Source organism: Callorhinchus milii, unplaced genomic scaffold (genome assembly GCF_018977255.1).
Source record: "Callorhinchus milii isolate IMCB2004 unplaced genomic scaffold, IMCB_Cmil_1.0 Scaffold77, whole genome shotgun sequence".
NCBI classification, from domain to species: Eukaryota; Metazoa; Chordata; class Chondrichthyes; order Chimaeriformes; family Callorhinchidae; genus Callorhinchus; species Callorhinchus milii.
Window position 1 is genome coordinate 45684 of NW_024704818.1, and position 27232 is coordinate 72915.

At 42.5% G+C, this 27232-nt stretch overlaps 1 long non-coding RNA gene across 1 annotated transcript; it reads left to right on the forward strand.

Annotated features, from left to right (window-relative positions):
• The first annotated feature begins 1274 nt into the window (after positions 1-1274).
• LOC103191558 lies at positions 1275-16525 on the forward strand. Its single transcript, XR_489275.2, has 3 exons — positions 1275-1375; positions 15438-15602; positions 16325-16525. It is a non-coding gene; the product is annotated as an uncharacterized LOC103191558 (long non-coding RNA).
• The last annotated feature ends 10707 nt before the right edge of the window (positions 16526-27232 follow it).

Below are 27232 nucleotides of genomic sequence, written 5' to 3' on the forward strand. Positions count from 1 at the left end.
TGTATGTGCCTGCATGTTTATGAGTGTTTGTGCCTGTCTGTGTGTCTGACTATGTATGCGTGTGAATCTGTCTGTGAGTGTGTCTGTGTGTTTCTATATGTGTGTGTGTATATCTCTGTGTTTGTGTATCGCTCTGTGTTTGTCTGTGTGTGCGTCTTGTGCCAGTGCTTTTGTTTGTTTATTTGTGTCTGTCTGTGTGTGTCTGATTGTGTGTCTGACTTTGTGTCAGTATGTATTTGCGTTTGTGGGTGCCGGTGTGCGTCATTCAACGCACATCAGGACTTCACTGTCGGATAAAATCATAAAATAAACAAACAGCCCAGTTGAGGTAAGACATGACCTAAAGATCCATTTGTCCCACTGACAAAAGTAGCTATCATTTGTACAGCGCCTTTCTCGCTGAACGTCCCGACCTGTTTATAATAACGATGATAATAATAATAAAGATAATAATAATCGTTGCATTTGTACAGTGCCTCATCACATGTTTAAGATGTCTCAAAGCGCTTCAAAGCATATACTGTAAAGTGGAGTGATTGTCGTCGTGGGTTGAAGCGACAGTAATATTATCATTTCGAAAAACAACTGTAGGACAGTTAGCCCTGGAAAAGCAATGCCAATCGACTACCGGGCGATTTGCCCATGACAGCTGGTGAACGACAGAGGGGTGAAGACAGAATTCAGGAAGACATGGGAGCACAGCAGATTGACAGCCGGGATGCCCAATAGGAAGATGGAGCGTGTTTGAAAGGACCAATAGGCAGCGAGTGGGCGTGGAGAGAGTGTCGGGTGAAGAAAAGGGCAGGAATGTGGGAAGCTGAGTGACGAGGGGAAGGATCTATCAGAGCACGCAGTGTGATTGCAAACACAACTGACCAATGAAAAGCTTTGAAAGATGGGGCGGGTGTTTGAGTGGACCAATGGAAAGCGAGTGGGCGGGGAATGTTTTGCGTTTGGAGAGAGCGTGAGGCAGGATGAAGCGGAGATGATTGATGTCGACTTGGACCTATCAGAGCGTAACTACTGATTAACGTGCAGGCAGACCAATGGGAAGCTCTAGCTGAGGGGTCGGTCGTTTGATTGGGGCATTGTGCAGTGAGAGGGCGTTGACATGGTGGCTGTTGAAAGAGAGCGGAAGAATGGGAATGAGTAAGGGTGATTGAAGTAGATTCCGACCTATTAGTGCGCGCTATCTGCTTGACAAGCAAACAAACCAATGGCAAGCTCAGGCGCAGAAAGCGTTCGCCAGGAATGGACCAATGGGGAGCGAGTGGGCGGAGACGGTTGGAGGAGGAGAAGTTCAAATATGGCGGAGGTCCAGCCGGACAGAGAGCGACTGCGAGCTGCTGTCCAACTGGGACCGACAGAGGCTCAGGTCAGTAGGAGAGAGAGAAAGAGTGCGTGAGCGAGAGAGAGTGTGAGAGAGAGTGTGTGACAGAGAGACATTCACAGTGAGATAGAGAGACAGAGATGTGAGAGAGGGAGAAAGGGATCGCGTGTCAGAGAGACACACAGTGTAGAGAGGGAGAGAGCGGGAGAGAGTGTGAGTGCGAGAGAGCGCGAGATAAAGCGAGTTTGTGAGTGAGTGAGAATGAGTGAGTGTGTGAGTGAGAAGGAGTAAGTGTGAGTGTGATAGAGTGCGTGAGTGAGTGTGTGAGAGATTGAGTGAGTGTGTGAGAATGGGTGAGTGAGTGAGTGAATGTATGAGTAAGTGAACAGGTGAGTGGGTATGTGATTGAGTGGGTGAGAATGAATGAGTGTGAGTGAGAATGAGTGAGCGTGAAAGAGTATGCGTTAGTGGGTGAGAATGAGTGAGTGTGACTGAGTGTGTGAGAGAATGAGTGAGTTTAGGCGTAAGTGGGTGAGTGAGTAAAAATAAGTGGGTGAGTGAGTGTGTGAGTGATTGGGCGAGTGAGATGAGCGTGTCAGTAAGTGAGCGTGCGAGTGGGTGAATGATTGTATGAGTGTGTGAGTGAGTGTGTGAATGGGTGAGTGAGCGATCGTGTGAGAGTGAGTGTGGGAGTATGTGAGTTTTTGAGTGAATGTGGTAGAGTGTGAGACAGTCAGTGAGCGATTGTGTGAGTAAATGTGTGAGTATGGGCGAGTGTGAGTGTATGAGAGTGAGTGAGCGATACCACTCACCCAATTAATACCCCACATATATCATTAATGTGCCAACCATCCCATTAATATCACACACCCCATAAACACCAGATACCACACTAATACTATGCTTCCCATTAATGCCACACACCCCATTGACAACTGATTTATTCGTGATACACCATATTGATACCCCGCAACTCCCAATAACAACATAGACAACATTAATGCCTCAAACTCATTAATATCACATACCACATTGATACTTGGAACAGCGCACTAAAACCCCATACAGCCCTTTAATACCTCCACACACCATTAATAACCAAAACACTTTAAAAGAACAAATTCCAATAATACCGCATTAATGTCACACACCCATTTAATACCTCACAACAATTGATACCAGGCACCCCATTAGAAACACACACTCCATTAGTAGCTAACGTTGCATGAATACCCCACACTACACACTCTGTGACACTGTCAGGCGTGGAGGCTGCTATAATAATAATAATAATAATCATTGCATTATATAAATCCAAGTTGTTGTTGGAATAATACCCACAGAGCACTAAAACCCACACCCCATTAATAGCCCACAGTCCATTGATATATAACACCGAATTAATACTCCGCAACTCATTAATAAACCATACCCCATTAATGTCACTTAAAATACATTAGTTCCCCTCATACCATTAATACCATTGATAGCCCACACCCGATTAATACCTCACACCAAATTAAAACCGTACACCTCATTAATACCTCACACTCCATTAATCCGTGACACCGCAATAATACTCCACACCCCTATAATAAAACAAACACCATTAATACCAAACAACGTTTTCATAACCCACACCCTATTTGTAACCCACACCACAATAACTCCCTACAAATCATTTTAATATCCACGCCCTATTAATGCATGACACCACATTAATGCTCCACAACCCCAATGCTATCCCACACCGCATTAATAACCCACGCCCCATTAATACCCCACAACCCATTAATAAATCATTTCATTAGTAACCAGCGCACACACCATTAATTCTCCACACAATCAGTTAATACCACCCATAGCCCTTTAGTATCCTAAAAACTCATTAAAACCATACACTCCATTAATATTACATACCACATTAATGTCACGCACCTCATTAATACGTCACACCGATTAATGCCAGACACCCTATTAATACCTCAAAACCCATTAGTACCACACACTCAATTAATAACTCACATTCCATTGATATCCAACACCCATGTATACATCACAACATATTACTACCAACACCATATTAATATATTTATATTAATACCAACACTGCACTAATGTCCCAAACCACTTAAGTACCACCTTCCGATTAGTATCCCACAACCCATTGATATATAACACCCAATTAATATCCCGCAACCCATCAATAAACCAAACTACATTAATGCCACACAAAGCACATATCACATTAATGGCCCCCAAACTCCATTAGAATACCGCAGCTCATACATAGCAAACAAACCCATTAATACCACACACGTCGTTAATAACCCACAAACAATTAGTACACCATATAATTATTTAGTACTCCGCATACACCAATGATTCTCCAGATAATCATTTAATGCCCCCCACAACCCTTTAATACCCACAAACCAACATTAGCCTAACAACTGCCTAAGCACTCATTAATATCATACACTCCATTAATACCACCTGCAAAATGAATACCACACGCCCTGTTAGTATCTCACACCACATTCATACCACATTCCCCATTAACAACAACAAGACAACACGATTCCATTTATAAAGCGCCTTTCACGTCAGGAGGACGTCCCAAGGCGCTGGCCTTAATAACTCATACTGCATTGATATCCCACACCCCATGTATATATCAAAACCTTTTGCTACCAACACCCTATTAATATCCCACAACCCATCAAAAACCACACCACATTAATACCTTCCAAGCCACATTAGTACCTCACAAACCATCTTTGCCAGATATCCCAATTATTGCGCACTCCCCATTATAATATCCCCCACCAAATTAAACGCCCACAAATCATTAACACCTCACACTCCATTATTACCCAAATAAATTATTAAGCACAATAAAACCCCACACCCAATTAATACCACACACACCATTAATACTCAACAACACATTAATAACCTACAACGCATTGATACCCCACACCATATTATTAACCCACAACCCCAAAATAACCCATACCGATTACTACCCCATAAAAACCGATTAATATCCCACACCTCATTAACAACTAACATCCCCATTGGTATCCTGCACCCCATTGATACGGCACAAGCGTTTAACACATCATACACCTCATCATTAACCTCCACACACACCAATGATACCGCACACAACCAACTAATAATTCACACGCCCCATTATTACCACTCATCCCATTAATAAATCAGACTGCATTTATACCCCGTACACCCCAGTAATACCGCATACCACATTAATGCCTCATAAAATATTGATACCACACACCCAACTAATATCGCATACACACCATTAGTACCCCACATATACCATTAATATCCCACATATCCTACTAAAACAACCTATTATTACCACCCCCTTCATTATTACCACATACAGCATAACCACCACAAGCCCATTAATAACACTCCCCATTGACATCACACACCGACTAATTAGTCACAACCCCATTAACAGACCCCACCCAATTAACACGTCATACCCCAATGATATCCAACACCCCATTAATACGCCATAACCCAGTAATAAACTAAAACCCAGTAGTATCCCATCACCATTGATACCAAACGCACCATTAATATCCCATATACCCAATTAATATCACACACTACGTTATTACCACAGACCCCACTCATACCACGCCCACCAATACCATGCACCCCATTCATACCACAGTAAATTAATACCCACGTTCTATTAATACCGCAAAACCCATTAACAACCCGCAGCACATTAATACTCCAAACACCATTAACAGCCCATACAACCCATTGATACATCCCCACATCCCATTAATATCCCACACAAAATATTAGTGTCCCATATACCCAATTATTACCAAACACACCATTAATGCAACATACCATCTTAATACCAAACTCCCCATTAACATAAAACACTGCATTAACACCACAGACTCCATTAATACAGCACACAGCGCTTACATACCTCACACACATTTAACGTCCCACACTCCATTTATAAGGCACACTTAATCAGTACCTGATAGACCTCAATAATACCCCAAATAACCCAGGTTTACCCAATAATACACAACTACCCCACATAACAACATCTATTAATATTCCACAGCCCATTGTGACCCTACACCTCATTATTTCGGCAAACATCATAAATACCCCACAGCACATTAATACTCCACATCACATTGATACGCCACAACCCATTATTAGCTCATATTAATACCTCACACCCCCAACGTAATACCCCAATCATCTCATTATTGCAACATACACCATTTATACCACATAGCATATTAATACGACACTCCGCATGGATATCACACACCACATAAGTACTCCATAAACCAAATTACTATCCCACACATTATTATTACCCTACACCCGATTGGTATCCTACAACCCATTAATATTCCACATCTCAATAAAACTGCACAAACCATTAGCACATCTCACACTTCATTATCACACCCCTCATAAACCAATAAAACCCCACATAACCGATTAATAACTGACAACCCATTAGTACCACACACCGCATTAATAAACGCATTCCATTAATCAGCACCACACCACATTAGTACTGCAAACCACATTAGTACCCCACGCAATATGGATACCACACACCCCTTTAATACCCCATAACCCATGTTCCCCATTAATACCCAACATACGCCATTAAAATCCTCAACAACCCATTTATGCCACATCCACTATTATTACCACATAGAACATTACTTTTACAAGCCCATTAATACCACAGATTCCGTTGACACCACACACCACACTAATTCGTCATACATCCCATTAGTACCCAGAAAATTCGTTAATAACAGGTACACAACATCAAAGTTTCACACACCCCAATAATACCTCGTACCTCCTTTATACAGCACACTCAATTAACAATACAACATCATTAATACCACACAGGCCAATAATACCTAAAAACACATTAATTATTCGCAGCGCATTGATACGCCACACCATATTATTATTCCACACCCCACGAATAAGCCACACAACTGTAATACGCCACGAAACCCAAATAATATCCCACACCTCATTAACACCCCACATCCCCATTGGTAACATGCACCCCATGAACACTGCACAAGTCTTTAATACATCATATACCTCATTATCAACCCCCACACACACCAATAATATCCCTCGCAACCAAGATAACTGACACAACCCATTAGTACCGCAACCCCATTAATAGCACAACCCATTAATAAACCATAACATATGAAGAATTCACACCCCATTGATAAACAACACACAACTAATACACCACCCCCAATTAACACGCCACTTCATCCATTAGTTGAGCACAAACCCCATCAATAGCCCACACTCATTAAAACCACACATATAATTAATACCCCACACACCCATTAATACCTAAATCAATCCATTAATACACTAATAATAATAATAATCCTTGCGTTTGATATAGCGCTTTTCACGTCAGGAGGACGTCCCAAAGCGCTTCACAGAACACACTGTAAAGTGAATTGACTGTACATTTGTGGGCGAACGCGGCAGCCAATTGCGCACAGCAATGTCCCACAAACAGTCATAGATTGAAAATGACCAATTTGTTCTTGTTTTTGGTTTTGGAGGGATTATTATTAGGCTCTGTGTGGAGTAAGGAAACTTGCCCAAGGTTTCGCCCTCTGCCTGGATTTGAACTCAGGTCTCTCACTTGCAAAGCGAGCGCTCTAACCACTGAGCTACAGGACTCCACATTAACGCATTATTAATACTCTACACACCAGTAATACCTCAATACATCCCAATAATATACCGCACAAACTCCATTAATGCAACACATTCCATTAATACCACGCAAACCATTGATACAACACACCATTGATATCCAATGCCCCATTAGTACCTCGTACATACCGTTGATAGCCTATAATACATTAATATACCATACACCCCATCAATAATACGCAAAACCCCACGAGTATCATATATCCGATTAAAACCGCACCTCCTTTTAATGCCGTTCGTTCAATTAATACCTACATCGCATTAATAACACGCACCCCATTAATACCCAACACAACACATTTATACCCCGCAAGGCATTACTACGCCACCACCACATGAATAACCCTCAAACCATTAGACCCCACACCCATTAATACATCACACAGCTCATCAATACCCACACACAGAAAACTGATATCCCACACTTCCTGATAATATCACACTCCTCAATAATACTGCACAAACTATTAATAGATAATGCACTCCATTAAAATTCAACGCTCCCATTAATATTCCAAACAGCCCATTAATCTCCCACAATCCAATAAAACCCCTCATACCATTAATACTTCACAACATATTAATAACCCACAACACATTAATATCATGCATCCCATAAACCACATTAATACCCCACAAACCTGTTAGTAACATGCACACCCACTTAGTACACCAAACCCCAATAATACACGCAGCCCTGTAATACCCCACACACCCCACTAATACTAAACACACCACATTAATACACCGCAATGCCCATTAATACCAAACACCCCATTAAGCCACACGCTACACTAATTCCACAGACACCAAAAAAACATATTTATACCCCACATCACATTGATACCACACACCAATGTTAGCCCACACCTCATTAATAACTCACGCCAAGTTAATACCCCACAATCCCATTGAAATCCCACACCACATTAATATCCCACACCTAATTAATATCCCACAACCCTTTAATACATTATTAATTTTATTACTACCTCGCGCACACACCAATAATTCTCCACACAACCATTTAATACCACACAAACCTCTTTAATATGCAAACACACCACGAATATCCAAATAACTCATTAACACGAAATACCGCATTAATACCTCACACCCCATTTCTACCTCACAGCGATTGCTACCAGACACCCTGTAAATATCATCCACCCCACTAATACCAAACACCCCATTAAAACTCACAATCCATTAATACCAACACTGCAATAATAATCCACACTCCCTTAATATTAACAGCCCTATAGTATCCCACACCCCTTTGATACATAGCACCCGATTAATATCCCACAATCCAATGATGCACCGCACAATATTAATACCAATCAAGCCCCACTAGAACCCCACAATGCCACACACCCCATTGATACCCCAAATCCCATTCATACCCCACATCAAATTAAAAGCCCATAAATTTTTAAACCTCACACCCCATTAAGAACCCACACTATATGGATACCACACACCATACTATTATCCGACACTCCATAAATAACTCGCAACCCATTTACACCACACAAACCTCATGAATATGCCACACCTCATTAATGCTGGACAACCCATTAACACATCATACACTTCACTATTAACCCCCATGTACACCAATAATACCCCACACAACCAATGAATACCTGACAAGCCAATTGTACCACATATCCCATTAATGAAGCGGATCCCATTAATAACCGCCACACCACGTTAATGCTGCATAGCACGTTAATACCGCATACAATATTGATACCAGAAACCCCAGTAATAACCCATATACCCCAATTAAATCGCAAACATTAATACCAAACACCCAATTATTACCACATACAACATTACTACCACAAGCCCATTAATAATGCTCACCCTGGTGACACCACACACCCAGCTAATCCGTCACACTCGCCATTGACACACCACAAACCCCATTAATACCAAACACACCACATTAATACTCCACACACCCCATTAATACCCCACAACACATTGATATCCAACACCCTATGCCATTAGTTAACTACACCCCATTGTTACCGCATACAATTATTGCCACATGCACCAATTATTAGCCCACATAGCCCATTCATACCAAACACCCCAATAATACCAGACATTACATTAATAACTCAAACGCCATTAATACAACGCACCCAATGACATGCACCTCGTTCACACCACAGCGAATTCATACTCCACACTCACTTAATCCCCGACAACCCATTAATAACCCACACAACAGTAGTTCCCATGCAATCCACTGATAGAGCCCGGCATCGCATTTTTATTCCAAAAACAACATTACTAACGCAAACACCCATTAATAGCAATCAGCTCAAAAACATAACATCAATAAGACACTCCCATTAATACACCACACACAATTAATTCATCACACCCCATTAATACCGCAAACCTGATTAATATCTCATACACACCACTAATAACATACACAATCCAGTAGTACACCACAGCACATGAATACCCCACATAACCCACAAATTTCACACAACGCTTTAATACCATACACTCTGTTAACATACCCCATGGATACCACACACCACATTAATATCCCACACGAAATTAAAAGACCACACCCCATTATTCCGTCCCTTTCCAATAATACCCAGCAGCGCAATAATACCCCACACCTCATTCATACCACATCCATTTTTTACCCACGCCTAAATAACACCACACGCCCTACTAAAACCAAACAACAAGTTAATATCCCACACCGCATTGTTACGCCACACCATGGTTATGATTCCATGTCCCATTAATTGCGCACACACCATTAATACACCACAAACTCATCAATATCCCACACCGCAGTAATACCCCACACCCCCATTGGTCTACTAAAACCCATTAATATCCCACACCTCTTTAACACTGCACAATCCATGAATATATTTATAATACAATTTATTATTAACCACCCAACACACAACAATAATACCGCGCACAACCAGTTAATAAATGACACATCCCATTAGTACCACATATCGCATTAATAAAACAGACTTAATTAATAGCCCACACAGCCCATTAGTACCGCATACCATACTAGTACAACATACAATATTGACACCACACAAACCATTAACACCCCACACACTTAATACGCCACAGATCCCATTAAAACCCCAAATGCCCCATTAAAGATGCAAAAAACACATTAATACCACACCTCCAATAATTACAACAAACAACATTACTACCACAAGCCCAGAAATACTAGACAACCCATTGACACCACACACCCCACTAATTCATCACACACAATATTAGTACACCCACAAATCTTAGTACTACCAAACACAGCATACGAATGCTCCATACACCCAATTAATCTCCGCAAATTAACATTACATAGCCCATTGATACCGCACACACGCCACCAATACCTAACATACCCATTGAAACACACACGACATTAATTCCACTGACCCCATCAATACCACGCACCTTAATTCCATGCACCCCATTAATACAACACCGAATTCATACCACACAATCCATTAATACTCCACAACCCATTAATAACCCAACCACATTCATACTTCACAAACCAATAATAGCCTACACACCGCATTGACTTCCCCCATATCCCATTATTACCCCATACACAACATTAATATCCCAAACAACCCAATAATAACAAATACCTCATTAATGCAACATACCATAATAATACCACACTCCCCATTAATTCCACACAGCCCATTAATAAAAATCACACCGCATTAATGCCTCACACACTATGAATGCCACACAGCCCATTAATACCCTCAACACATTTGTACTGTACATTAGAATAATACCCTCTTAAAAAAAACTAATACACCACACAAGCTAGTAATACTTTACAACAAATGAATCCCCCACACATTCCAGTAACTACATACACCCCTTTTATATGACATACCCCATATATGCTACAAACCCCACTAATACCGCACAAACTACTAATATCATGCAGCCCATTATGACCCAATAATCCATTAATACCGCAAACCTCATAAATACCCCACACCAAATTCATACCGCACACCTCATTATTAGCACATATTAATACTCCACACACTTCAGTAATGCCCCAAACTCCCATTAGTAAGCCAAACACCTAATTAATACCACACACAATTATTACCACATTCTCCATTAATAACACATTCACAATTGATACCACGCACCACATTAATACACGACACATCCTATTATTAACACACATGCCACTAATATCACTCTCACATGAATATTACGGCAAACCCCGTTAATAGCACACCCCGTCAATAACCCGTAGTACATTGATACCCCACATCTCATTGATACTCCACACACAAATAATTCACCACACCCATTTAATATGCCACTCAGTCCATTAACAGGAAACAAATCTATTAACAACCCACAAATATTGAACACACAACATAAAATTAGTACGTAACACTCCCCGTTAATATCCACATCCCATTAATACGGCAGAATCCATTAATACATCATGCACTCCATTAATACCCCACATCCCAATAATACCCCTCCTAACTTTAATAGTCCAAACCACATTAATAACCCACAACACATTATTATGATGCTCCCCATAAACCCCATTAGTACCCTAGCAATACTATACACGCATCATTAATACACCGCAAAACCCGTTTATACCGCACACCCCATTAAAAACACACGCCCCATTAGTAGAACAAACCACATTAATACCACACGCTACATTAATAAATCATGCACCCATTAATACACCACACGCCCCACTACTACCCCAAAAAACACATTAATGCCACACACATCATTAAAAGCACACACCCCATTATTTCCACAAACCCCATAATACCGCACATCCTACTAATAATGCACACCACGTTCACACTCCATAAATACTCCAAAACTCATTTATGCCATACGCACCCCATTAATAGTTCCAACACACCATTAATGTCATAAACACCACAGTAATATACACATACCCTATCGATACCCGACACAATATTAATGCGCACAACTGATTAATACCCCACAACGCACTAATGCCTCATACACCCCACTAATGCCAGGCAGAGCCTCTTATTATGCCCAAACTAATTAATACACCGCAGACCCCATTAACACCCACACCCCTTTTAATACCACACAGCCCATTATTACCCATAACCTCATTAGTACACTGTAGCACATCAATACCCCACACCCCATTAATACGCCACACACCATCAACACTTCGCAAACCATTAATATTCTATCAAACCTGTTATTTCCCCACACACCCCATTAATACGCCACAGCACCCATTAGTACCTAAATCAAACCATTTTTACCCCTCGCCTCGTTAATATCCAACACATCATTACTCCACACAGCACTGATACCCCATCACATTTTATTAATACCCCATGCGGCGCATTATTATCCCACAAACTCCATTAGTAGCCCACACAATCCAATTCTATGACAGACCTCATTAATAAACCACAACCCTTTAATACATACACACAATTGATAACTTACACACCCCATTAATACCACACACACATGTAATGCACCGCAATTCATTAATATCCCTCACCCCATTGATGTCCAACACAGTATTAATACCTCATACCCCAGTAACACCCCAAAAGTAAACACACATGTCAATGATACACCAAAAACTCCATTAAAATCCCATTAATGCCGCACATTCCACTAATGCCACACAACCCACTGGTACAGCACTCCCAATTGATACCACATGCCGCATTAATACCCAACAACCCATTAATACCGCAAAACCCACTGAAACACCAATCTCCATTAATACCCCAAACCCCATTGATACAGTACATCGCATTGGTATCCAACACCGCTTTAGTAACCCACACCCCATGAATAACCACACAACCAAATAATTCCCCCACCAAGGTAATAACTCGGAGCCCATTCATAGCCCACACACCTCATTAGTATCCCACACCCCGTGAACACACCACAGCCTATTAATAACCCGCACACCATTATTAAACCATTTATACTCCATCACATAAATATGCCATTAATAATCAACAAATAACCATTAATATACCAATGACACTCATTAGCACATTTAGCACACCAGTAATTACACAAATTCCATCACTATCCAACAAACCAAAGGAATACCCCACACAAGGTATTAATACCAAGATCAATCGATTAATACCCATCACCACATTGATACACTATTACATTGCATTAAAAGAACATGCAGCACTTTAGTGAACCCACACACTTCATTTATACCCCACAACACCCAATAATATGCCAAACCATTAAATACCAATACCCGACTGATACCCCAATACCGCTTTGATACCCAACACGTCACATTGATACCTAACAAATATTTACTACCGCACGCACATGTAATACACAACACCGCATTAATACCCCTCACTCCATTCATAGCCACAACCCTGTAGTACCCCATGAAACATAATAGTACATGACGCAAACACACTAATACCCCATTAGCACTGTACATTATATCAACACCACACAACGCATTGATATAAGCTTCCCCATTTGGCTCCACGCTGGACAGCGTCTAAATGCGTTTCACAGTAATGGATCCCGGGGCCCAGCCAGGGAGAAGGAGAGGAAGGTGACCAAAGGCGCGGTTGATAAGAAAGGTCTTCAGTAGAGACCTGAAAATATGAAGAGAGGGGACGAGGCGAAGGGAGTGAAGAAGGGAATGCCAGAGCCTCGGGGATACTGGATGAATGCACGGCTTTGGAGGGTGGAGCGGAGGACTAGGACGGCGAATAGGCCAGAACCGGAGGAGCGAAAGCAACGGGTACTGTTGTGAGGACAGAGGAGGTCAGAGAGTTCGGGGGGTGCAGAGGAGTGGAGAGATTTGATGACAAGTGTGAGGATCTTGAAGTCGATCATCTTTGGGACAGGGAGCCAGTGCAGTCTGTCGAGGATTGGAGTAATCGGGGTTTGGGTAACAATGGGTGTGGCAGATTTTTCTACGACCTGAATATTAAGGACGGTTGTGGAGGGGAGACCGATGAGGAGCGCATTTCAATAGTTCAGCCGAGAGCTGGCAAAGGCATGGACCCGGATTTCAGCGGTTTTTGGAGTGAGGCATTGTATGCCAAACATGTAATTAATTCCACACACCCCATTAATACCACACTCCACGTTAATACCAAGCACCCAGTAATGCCACACTTATTGGATATTCACGTGAGGTAGCGTTCTGCAAAGCGTGGTATTGGTAGAGGCTGACTCTGAGCCACAGGGAGTGCTTTTTGACCTGAAGCTCAATCATAAAAGAGCGCTTTCAACCGAGATTTGTCAGAGGGAGGGAATGAGTTCCAGACTTTCGTTATTAAAGGCACGGCCTCTAATGATGGAGAAGACGAGAGATGATGAGAAGTCCGGCGTCAGCCGTGCACATGCAGTAAGCTTGGAGTGTGGCGTAAGCAGATTGGATCGGCAGGGAAGTGTAGGAGCATGAACGGATTTGAAAAGTAGCGAGAGCAACTAGAAATCAATCCGTTCGGTAATTGAGAGCCATTGGATACTGCAAAGAATTGCAGTGATGGGATACAAATTGTTGTGCCCTTGATATGAGCAGAATTTTCTTGTTTAACTCTCAGAAGTGAAACGATTCAAGTTTAGGAGGGAAGACAGGAAGAGGAAGACAGCGAGGATGAAAAGCGAGGAGGCAATTAGTTAAACACTAAATGCGTTTGACATTGATTTCCAGCACGGAAACAAAGACATTCGGACCAGATATTCTATGCCGATTTTCGCTCTCTCTCCTTTCTGCACTCACAATCCACTCCTTACTCCCTCACTTCTATTCCCACTTTCCTCATGTGTCTATCTCAGTTCATCTAAAATACAGCTCATGTAGTTCCCACAGTAACTGTTTGGTTTATGTCCCCGGTTACGCCTTTCAGCCAACATCTGCTAACCTTATCGAACCATTTTATAATTATAGACTCTTCTATTAGTTCCCTTGTTGAACATCACTTCTTTCGTGAGGAAAGAACTAATGTATCTGATCAAACTGTCATGATATCAGTAATCTGTCGCACGGGGATCATGCAAGTGGATTAGCCTTTCTCTTCGGGAGGAGTGCTGCACTTGGAGAGTAAATGGGAAGTGAACAGGTGCATGGCATCTCCAATAATGAAGCTCACTCCCAGCAGTACATTGGCAGTGGCAGTGTTATCCGCCGTGCATCTTGAAACACAGGCCAGAATGAGCGGACTGACAAACGCTTATAATGTTCTTACGTTCTGCATTTCAGAGCAAAAGGAAGACCTCACACCTCCCGTCAGGATCAGGTGAGGATGGAGGTAACCACGCAAGAGACGTGACTGAAGACAAAGGTTCAGCAAAAGGAGAGCGCAGTCTGGTCAAAAGAGTAGGCGTCTCACTTGGTGAAAACAAGACCTGAAAACATCTAAACAAGGTATTTTTTCTGCAAAAAGCTGCACAGATATATTGAGCACAAAAAGATTTGTCCTTTTTTTTGCCACTGCTGACACTGTTTTCCTAATTCTGTCATTAATCACATTTTTCAATTCAAAGGAATGGAATCAGAAACTGTCCTGAACCGGGTCCAACCAATGCATCTTTACCTTCTGATGTTGCGCAGAATTCTCTAAGTTAACAGTCCAAAGCATACACACTTATAAGGAAGTAATCATGCCTCAGTGATTAGGGTACCGTTAAAAGGCCTTGAAAATATTAAGCATCACAAATATAATCTTATAGAGATACATAATCCCAGCTGATGAGGCCAAGACAGTAAGTGAGGTTTAATATTTCATATGAAGAATGGCACATGCAACAATGCAACAAATCCCCAGCATTAAATTAAAATTGTCTCAGTGTCCTCGCCAGACGTCAACAGCACGGATCACTCGCCCTCTCACCTAACGGCTTTTTGCAGGAAGCGGTTGCCGGCAAAAACGAACTCTGACAAAAACTGACTTGCCTGAAGTCATCTATATAAATGCAAGCTATTGTTGACCACAATAGTTAATAGTAATTACTGTGAAGCACTTTTGAGCCTTTTCACTTGTTCAGGTACTATCCAAATGCTAATATTATTTAAGAATTGCTGAAGCAGCAATTCCTGAAGCAAACGCTCATATGTTGCTCACATAAATCTTTGTTTTCTCCAATCAGGTCCCAAATTGGATGACACTGCGAGTCACCCTTACCCTAATCGTAGAGTTGTGATATTTCATGCTGAGTTCTGTCAGAAACAGAGCAGAAGACATCGAGGGCACCATTGAGATACATCAGGAGCATGATCTGCATGCAGAGTAAATTCTTCTTCCCAGAAGAGAGTGTGTCAACGATCTAACACATATAAGAACATAGGAATTAGGAGAAGAAGTAGGCCATTCGGGCCCTCGAGCCTGCCCCGCCATTCGACAAGATCATGGCTGATCTTCAGCCCTAATTCTAATTACCTGTTCTATCCCCATATCCCCTCAACTCTCATTATTAAAATATCTTTCAGCCTTATGCAAACAGGAACGTCTCCAGCAATCGATCTTAGTAGAGTTATTGTACTAATGTACCGAATGCGAAAAGAATTTCATAACGTCAAACTGCACCAGCCATCACACCCAGGAGAGAGACCCTATAACAGTATCGAATGTGGAAAGACATCCACACGTTTCGAGCTTCTACAGATACACCATTGAACACACAGGAGAGAGACCGAATCACCGGGCTGACTGTGGTTGAGTTTGACACGTTCATGGCATCTCCAGAGGCACCATCGATCACACCCAGGAGCGAATGTATACGTTTCCCGATTGTGAAAAGTGTTTAATATTTTCAGAAGTCTCAAAGACAGCCATCACAGAGAGGCGAGAGAAAGAATAAATGTAATGACTTGTAAGCTGTACTTCCAAACATACTAGAGAGGGCGCATGGGAGAGACTGTGTTAATGTCTTGAATGTGGGAAGAGATTTGCTGTTTCCAGCAGACGAAAGTTTAGAAATGCCTTGAAAGACTCTGGTACTGTCGGAAAGGTTTCCAGAAGACGCTACTGATCGCAGCCAACAAGAGAAGCTCCTGTGAGGCAAACAAGAACACTACAATTTTGAGGAACAGGATATATCCACTAGATCCAACAGCGACTCATAGTTGACGCACAAGTACGGCAGTTGGTCCCCATTTCTCCTGACCATGTGTTGGAGCGCCACGATCTACTGAAGTACCTAACACACGTGGCTGTTGTGCTCATGTGAGCTATCACCGGGATGTGTGCCTCCTGCCGAGTGTAACAAAATGGCACGGTGAGAAATAAGAACAAGTGTGACCCCACTTACTCGAGTTGCGACCTCCACCGTTACTGCTAACATCAAGACTCGAGTTTGGAGCCGACCGGTGTGACTAAAGTGAGCCGACAGCAGAGTGAGATGGAATTGGGTGAGTGTGAGAATTACTTGTTTTAGCATCTGTATGTATACTAACTGTTTAATTACCTATATGTATGTGTACTAACCGCTGATAGAATTGGTAAATTGGGTTTGTGGTTAGGGTTAGCAGGACCAGCTGTGGTCAGTTTACCAAATAGAAATTTAGTCCAATTAACTTAACAATAACAAGTCGCAGTCCGCAGATTTCTGATATCAATTAAGTATAAATTGCTGCTAACATGAGGAAAAAATAACAAGTTGGGGTAAATAAAGGGGAGAACAGCGGGAGCCTCATTTGATTAAACAGTTGTGAACTGCCACTAAGGTGAAACCAGAGTGAGAAGGAATTGGGTGAGAGTGGGAATTAGGTACAGAAGTAGTTGCAACGCTGGGCTTGTGGCCAAGGGGTTAAATATACATGGTGGATTTTTAAAAAAATACACACTTTGAAAGAAAAAATCCTAAATTACAGAGTGAGAGAGAGAGAATGGAGAGGACGGCCTGGCAGGTGTGGTTCGAGGAAAACAATATGTGGGAGTTGACGGAGGACATTCTGAGCCCCGGCGACTTCACACACAGCGAGTGTCTGCCATTGAGGAAGCTCCAGCTTCGAGTAGCTGAGCTGGAATCCAAGTTGCAGACACTGCGCTGCATCAGGGAGAACGAGAACTTCCCGGATAATATGACGGAGAAAACGGTCACTTCTCTGAGGCTCAGTAAATGTATCGATCTTGTTAGTGGACAGGAGAGTATGACTATCAGTGCGGCAGGTAACGGGATCCTTGAGAGAGTGGTGATGGAGCCTTGGGATTGAACCTTGTCGAACAGAAATGAGGTACTTGCAAACTGTGTTGACGTGGAAGCCCTTACGCATAGTGGGAAAGCTGTTTGCAGGAGATCAGCCATGTGGGGGAAGCACAAAGAAATGCGGTTATGATAGGGGACAAGACAGTTAGGAGGTGGCATTCTCTTCTTCGGGATCATAACCAGGAGTCGCGTAGGATCTGTTGCCTTCCTGGAGCCAGGGTTAAGGACATCTCTTCAGGGTTGGAGAAGAATTTGAGGCAGAAAGGGGAGGAAGCAACTGTTGTGATCCAGATAGGAACAAGTGTCATAAATAGGAATAGCAGTGGCGCTCTAATGAGGGCAATGGTTGAGCTCCGGGTGAAATTAAAAAAGCAGAACATCGAAGGTAATAATCTCATTATTACCACCTAAAGTACGTGCAAATTGCTACAGGGAAAGGAGGATTAAGGAGCAAAAATGCGTGGCTGAAAGCGGGGTGTGGGAGGCAGGGTTTCAATTGATGGGCCACTGGCATCAGTTTTGGGGGAAGCGGGAGCTTTTGTGCGGTGATGGGTTCTACGTTCCCAGGTTGGGAATAATGTCCTGCCAAAACAAAAAAATAGGGAGATAGATGGAGCCCTTGTTGAAAAGGATTTAAAATAGTAAACAGATGGGCTCTTTTGATGGTAAAAATAACAACAATATAGGGCCAGTAGAGGACAAGAGTAACGATCAAGTTAACATGAACACTATCGGAATATAATGGTAATAGGAAGTTAGTACACAACGTGTAGCAAATTAAAGTGTGAGAGAAAAATATTATCAGAGCCTGTAGGCAAGTTGATGAAAGTTACCCAAATGAAAATTATATACACATATGCACGTAGCATAAGAAATAAAACATGCGAACTGGAAGTACAAATTCAGCTCAAAGGGTATGACGTACAGAGACGTGGTTGCAGTACTGGCAGCTAAATATTCGAAGCTGTAAAATCTTCAGAAAAGAAAGGAACATTAGGATGGAAGGCAGAATAACAATGTTGTTTAAAGAGAACCTTACAACAGTGGAAATGAGAGAATACAATATGGGCAACCAGGTAGTGAAAACACTTTGGGTAGAAATAATGAAATAATAACGAAGGAAGATTCCATGTGAAGTTGTCTGTAGACCTCCAGAGAGTTGTGATTTATGGGGAAATATATAAATACGGAAATCGCGGAAGCTTTGAGCAAAGTCAACATGGTTGTAAGGGGAGATTTTAATTTTCACATAGACTGGAGAGAAGCAGGACACCTCAGTTAGCGAATTTCTGTAATGTATTTAGCACAGCTTTTTGGAACAATACCTGTTAGAGCAAACAAGGCAACAAGCCATACTAGATTTGGTGATGAGCAATGAGCCAGATGTCGTCAATAATGCGACAGTAAGTAAACACCTTGCAAATAGCTATCATAATATGATTGAATTCGACATAAGATTTGAGAGGGATAAGGGGGAGTACCAATCCAAGGTGCTAAACTTAAGTAAGGCAAAATTCAATGGAATGGAGCAGGTATTAACCGCAGAAAACTGGGCTGGATTGCTAGTGGGTAAATCTGCAGATGAGCAATGGGAAGCATTCAAAAAATTATTGATAAATACGTAAATACCTCTAAAATACAAAGGCTCCAATCGTGCAGTTAAACAACCATGGTGGACACAATCGGTTAGATTTGATTTGTTTTGATTCGTTTTGGAGGAATTATTATTAGGTGTGTGGAGTAAGGAAATTTGCCCGAGGTTTCGCCCTCTGCCTGGAATTGAACCCAGGTCTCTCGCTTGCAAAGCGAGTGCTCTTACCACTGAGCTACAGGACTCCTATTGGTCACTGTGTGTGTGTGCGCATGTGTGTGTGTAAAATATACTGTGAAGCTACTCAATTTAATGGAAGCATTATTATTATTATTATGATTTCACTCTTTGTGTTCGTGTCTCTGAATCTCTGTCACTGTGTACCGCTATGTCTTCTGTCGTTCACCTTTCTGCATCTCTTGCTCACACTTTGTCTCTGTGTGTGTATGACAATGTATGAGTGTGTCCGTGTTTTTCAGTGTGTGCGTGCGTGTGTGCCCTCCGTTTTTATGTTTGTCTCTCTGTTTCTCTCGCTCTTTCTTTTTCACTTTTGTCTGTGTCTTCTTGTGTGTGTCACTGTGTATTCCTCTCCGTGTCTGTGTTTGTCGTTGTGTCTGTATGTGTATAATGTGTCAGCTATTAGCTGTAATAAAGTCGGTCTTTCTCTTTCTAACCTTTAGAACTACCATCTGCCTGGTAACTTGTGACGAGTTTCCATTCACTTTAAAAGGTTATGTGTCTATCTGTGCCTCCGTGTGTCTCACCGTGTGTCTGTTTGTCTGTGAGTTTGTGGGTGTGCACCTCTCTATGCCTCTGTCTCTGACACTGCGAGTGTGCATCATTGTGTCTCCATTTGTGTGTCTGTATATGTGTGTGTTTGTGTCTCTGTCTCTCTGTATCACTCTGTGTGTGTGTGTGTGTGTCTATCTCTTTCATTTTTAGTGTCAATGTCTGTGTGTGTTTCTGTGTTTGTCTCGGTACTTCTGTCTCTATGCGATAACGTTTGTTTCTCTGTGTTTGAGTGTTTGTGTCTGACACATGTTGATGTGACACAGGTCCACAGAAACACAGAGGAAACAAGAGAGGCACAAATAGAGGCAGCAGAGACAGGGTTTTATATTGAAGATTCTGAAAGAATCAATAATGTAGGATATGGCAAACTGTTTTATTCTGTACTTAACTGTAGAGGAAGACACGGCCTTCTACAGAAACGGGGAAAATTCAGACATCTGTGGAAAACCTATTTCAGTGAGAGAACAGAAAACTTATTGGACACCTTCTCAAGGGACACAGCGGAAGCAGAAAGTGTAATTGATTTCAAGACAAAAAATAGGTAGATTTCTGCTAGGCATTGATATAACAATAACATAATAATAATATCGTGATAGTGCTTGCATTTGGCTCATCGATTTTCAATTCTTATCGTTGTTCCAAAGCGCTTCACAGAATAGACTTGAAAGTGAATTAGCTGTATATTTTGGGCGAAATGCGGCAGCCAATTGCACAAAGCAGTGTCCCACAAACAGTTGTGGATTGAAAATGACCAATTTATAATTATTTCCTTTTGGAAGGACAAGCAGCGCAGATTTACTAGGGTAGTAGCAGGGACGAAGAGGATGAGTTACGAGGATAGGCTGACCAATATGGTCCTATATTCTTCAGAATATAGAAGAATTAGCAGGGATCTTATAGAAAACTATAAGATCATCAAAGGGCAATGATAGAGTAGATAGTGGGAGATTGTTTCCCCTGTTTGGAGAAACCAAAAACCAGGAGTCACAGACTGAAAATCAGAGGCAGCCCTTTCGCCCTGAGTTGAGGAAGAACTTCTTCACTCAAAGGGCAGTGAATGTATGGAACTCATTATCCCAAAGCGTTGTTGACGCTCAGTTCTTGAGCATATTCAAGATTAAGATAGATATGTTTCTTATTGCAAAAGGGATTAAGGGAAATTGGGAAAAGGTAGGGTTAGGTTATTAGCTGGAGATAAATTAGAAGATCATCCACGAATGAATGGCGGGGCAGCATCGAAGGGCCGAATGACCTGCTCCTGCTCATACATTTTATGCTTTAAAAATAATCATTGCATTCGATATAGCGATTTTCACGTCTTCGAGACGTTTCAATGCGCTTCCCAAAATATACTGTAACGTGAAGTGACTATATTTGTGGACGAAACATGGCAGCCGTTGTGTACATCAGCTTCCCAGAAACAGTTATGGGAAAAGCGATCACATTGACAGGTTTCCCCATGTGTGATTTATGCACAAAAACATTGCTGGGAAATCAAGGGGAATTTTCTCTGATGTTAACGTATGTATTTAAATGAGTGCAATAAACAATGGACATGCCTGGTATACTTAAATCAACTTGAACATAGTTTCAGTTTCGGCTGCCTCAAACTATACAGTCAACTCACTTTAAAATATGTTCTGTGAAGCGCTTTGAATGTCTCAAAAGACAAGAGAAGCTGCGGTGTCAAAACAAGGAGTCCCGCAGCTCAATGGTTCGAGCACTCGATTTGCAAGTGAGCCACATGTGTTCGATTCCCGCCAGGTCATGTTTCCTTGCTCCAAAAGCCTGATGATAATACCTCAAGAAAACAAAATAATACATCGGTCACTTCAGTATACGACAGTTTGTGGGACGCTGCTGTGCACAACTCGCTGCCACATTTTGCCCTCCAAACATAGAGTCAATTCTTTACAGTATATGCTCTGAAGCACTTTGAGACGTCTTGAAGACGTGACAAGCGCCGAATCAAAATGCAAGCATTATTGTTATAATTATGGTTTCACTTATTAGAGATTTGATGTTAAAAAGGGAATTTAATAATAACACTGATTGATTTTTTTTCAAAGTGCAACGAAATCTCTCCAGGATGTTGCTGGTAACAACCATCCAGCCAGTAAGAACTGAAACGAGATTTTTTTTTTAGGAGATATTGGGAGTGGGTTGGATCAGCCGGGTGTCTATTACATGTGGAAACCCATCACCATCCTTATGGGTATCCAAATTAAACTAAGATTTCCAAAGCGTGAGATGGAACCCACAGCCTTGTAACTCAGAGGCCAGATGGCGAGAGATTGAACAACAAGTTCACACCGGTTTAATCCAATAAACTGACTTTCTCTTTCAATTTTGCGCTCTTAAGAGTATTTTTTATGAGAAATCCCCGGTTTCAATTAACTTTGCTATAAAACGGAAGCTCATCCGCAGCCTGTAACACAAGGAGAAAGAGAGGGCGAGAGAAATAGACAGAAGAATGACGGCACTGCAGCGCACAGTCAAATATGATCTGGTAAGAATTTCACATAGGCAAGATTTAATGCTGAAATGACTAAGAATTTTTAACTGGGCAATACAGTAACAACGATCTCACGTTTGACCCTTCGCTTCCCGTCCCTTTGATGACATTTCAAAGTAATTTGCAGAATCTCACTGTAAGTGTGGTGACTGTGTGTTTAGCCTGGCAGCGCCTGTTTACTCACAGTGACGTCTCCATCAACACAGTCCAGTGAGCAGCTTTGTCTGTCAACTAGGTCACCAGAAATGTGCGAGTTTGAGAGAGAGAGAGAAAGAGAGAGCGTAAAAGTATTATAAAGTGTAGTGAATATGTTTCGCGGGAGAGACACAGTGACAGAGAAAGCGAGAGAGAGATTGAGAGGGGGCGAGAGAGGGTTAGAGAGAAAGAGAGAGAGAATATACGATAGACAGAAAGAGAGAGAGAGAGATGCCGGGGGAGACTGACAGAGACTCAGAGTCTGACTGAGAGAGACTGCGAGAGAGAATTATGATCTCAGAGAGAGAGCGAGAGAAAATGTGCTCGCAATTAAGAGAAAGACAGATACGGGGAGCGTTTAAGGTGAGAAAGGCTGCGAGAAAAAGAGAAACTAAGATTTTGAGCGAGAGAGAGACGCACAGAGAGAAGGAAACTGGGAGGGAGACATTTTGAGAAGGAGAAACCAAGATTTCGAAAGAGAAAAAACTGACAAAGGTTAACGTAGCATAAAACTCAACCAGAATGAGAGAGAAACTGCATTTTTCCGAAGTCAGTGGAGTGGGAGAAGTTGAGCATGAACCCCATGTTGGTATTTTTTTTAGCTCAGTGGTTATATCACTTGTCTCGCAAGCAAGACTCTTGGATCGATTCCTAGCAGTGTGAAAACTTGAGCAAGTTTCTTTACTCCACACACTTAATAATAATTCCCAAAGAAATTTAAAACAAAGAAAATTGGTCGCACAATGCACAACTGTTGGTAGGACACTGCTGTGTTCAATTGGATGCCGCGTTCGTCCCACGAAATATACATTAAATTCACTCTACAGTACATATTGTTAAGCGGTTTCAGACGTCTAGATGAAAACGTTCAAGAGACAGCAGTTTATCTGACAGCCAGATCACTAGAAACGTGCCAGAGTGAGAGAGAGATGGTGAATATATTATAACGTGTAGTGACTGCTTTTTGCGTGAGAGTTAACGAGAGAGAGTGAGAGGGGGCGAGAGAAAGAGTTAGAGAGAGAGAGGTAATGGGCGAGGGACCGGGAGAGAGTGACAGAGTCTCAGAGTGTGACGCAGAGTGAGAGAGACTGCGAGAAAGAATTACGATCTCAGGGAGCGAGAGAAAAAGTGGAAGAGATTAAGAGAAAGACAGATAAAAGGAGCGACTGAGGTGAGAGAGACTTCGAGAGAGAAAGAGTAACTCGGATTTTAAACGAGAGACAGACGCACAAAGAGAAGGAAACTGGGGGAGAGATATTGAAAGAGAAGAAAAAGAGAAAGAGTGACACAGCGAAAAATACAGGGAGGAAGATAGAGAAGCTGAGAGATTTTGAGAGTGATAGGCGTACTAAAAGAGAAAGATAGACGAACTGCATTTTCCCGAAGTTAGCGGAATGGAAGAAGTTGAACATGAAACCCATGTTAGTTGTTTTAATTTAGTCCAGGTGAGCTCAGTGGTTAGATAAATTGCCTCGCAATTAAGAGACCTTGAATCGACATCCAGCAGGGTGAAACCTTGGGAAGTTTGCATACTCCAGACACCGTATAATGATCTCTCAAGAAAATCTAAACAATATTAATTGAATACTCTGCACAACCGTTGGTAGGACACTGTTTTATGTAATTGGTTGCCGCGTTTAGTCCACGAAATATACAGTCAATTCACTTTACCGTGCATTCTGAGAAGCGCTTTAAGATGTCTAAAAGACGTGATTAGTGTTACAAATGCAGTGATTATTATTATAACATTCGCTCTGAGGAGGACATAAAGAAAGTCTATTTCTGGCGCCAGCGCTGGACAGGCAGCGAAGACAACGCACCTGCCTAGCCCAAGCGTGTATTGGGGAGATTCAAAATAACTGCCTTCTTAATCGGGAGAGACTGAGCCAGGCTGACACACAGAGACTGAGCCAGGCTGACACACAGTCACTGTGCCAGGCTGACACACAGTCACTGAGCCAGGCTGACACACAGTCACTGTGCCAGGTTGACACAGTCACTACCAGGCTGACACACAGCGACTGAGCCAGGCTAACACGCAGCGATTGAGCCAGGCTGACACACAGTCACTGAGTCAGGCTGACAAACAGTCACTGAACCAGGCTGGCACACAGTGACTGAACCAGGCTGGCACACTGTCAATGAATCATGCTGACACACAGTGACTCACCTGGGCTAACACACAGTCACTAAGCCAGGCTGTCACACAGTCACTGCGCCAGGCTGGCACACAGTCACTGAGCCAGGCTGGCACACAGTCACTGAGCCAGGCTGGCACACAGTGACTGAACCAGGCTGGCACACTGTCAATGAATCATGCTGACACACAGTGACTCACATGGGCTAACACACAGTCACTGAGCCAGGCTGTCACACAGTCACTGCGCCAGGCTGGCAAACAGTGATTGAACCAGGCTGGCACACTCTCAGTGCATCATGCTGACACACATTGACTCAACTGGTCTAACACACAGTGAGTGAGCAAAGCTGGCACGCAGTCGTTGAGCCAGCTTGGCACTCAGCGACTCAGCCAGTGCCAGCCTATTTCAGTCAAAAGCGACTGAGATAGGCTGGCACGCACTCAGTGAGTTCAGTTGGCACAAGTCTTACTCAAGTTATGAATAATAATTGGTCTGTATAACACAGCGCGTTAAGATGCCTGTTCATTGAGCTGTTCTTTTGCTCAGTTTCAGGAGGTGGGAGTGTCCCTGCCGAGGGGTTCTGAAGCTCAAAAGCCGCAGGAGGGGGTGAAGTTGACGACGGGTCATCTCCACCCTGGGGTGTTTGACCCGCTGGCCTCCAACGCTCGTAAACCCCCCCCGAACATCACTGTCTATGTGCACAACTGCGAGGCGAAGCAGAGCGCTCTGCAGATTCCTAGGCAGGTGAGAGTCTCTGAACTGAAGGAGGCGATATCCCGGGAAATGGGAATCACGGTGCAATCCCAGATCCTCTACTGCAAAAGGGAGCTGAGGGAGATCGAGAAGCTTTGCGACATTACCGTGAAGGATAGCAATGGTGTCATTTTGGTGCAAAAGTGCCGCGGAGGCTGATGTGTGGAGACTGAATTTCCCTCTTCCCCATCCTCCTGGTACTCGCTTTCCCCACACTGGAGATCTCTCCAGTAACCCTATTCCCCGTTTCTCTCTCTCTCTCTGCTTGCGCTCACTGCCCCACAATGCAGCTGTATTCTCCAGCTCATTCCGTCTGCCACTCATGGTTTTGCTAATGATGCCGATAATAAATTGTGTTTGACGCTTTTGCTGTGTGGAGATTTTCTCGATGCATTTTCAGCAAGCAATAAATAGGTGCAAATAAAAGATCTTCGGACTAATTTGATGGAATGTGTGCTAAAGAAAGAGTTTGACGGATTGATGGCCTCAGCGAGGCTGAGGGAGAGACAGATATTGGTAAACAAAATAACAAAAACATTTATGTACAGTGCCCTTCAGGTGGGATAACATCGGAGCGCATGACAATGGCAGACTCTGGAAACAATTCATGGGAGCGTGAGTGGGGAGGTGACCTTAAGCATGATCAACAAAAGAAAGAACAACAGACGGGCATTTGTAGAGAGCGTTTCCCTTGGGGAGGATGTTCTAAGGCGCTAGAACAATCTACACAACAAAACAGGATGGATGTCAATCAGTATGGAGGGCTGATTTATATTCTCGGCTGGGGCTGCGGTTGGCGTTCAACTATATTAAACCTGAGCGTGTCCCTAACCCTGAGCATAGTGTCTTTAGGTAGCATTCGA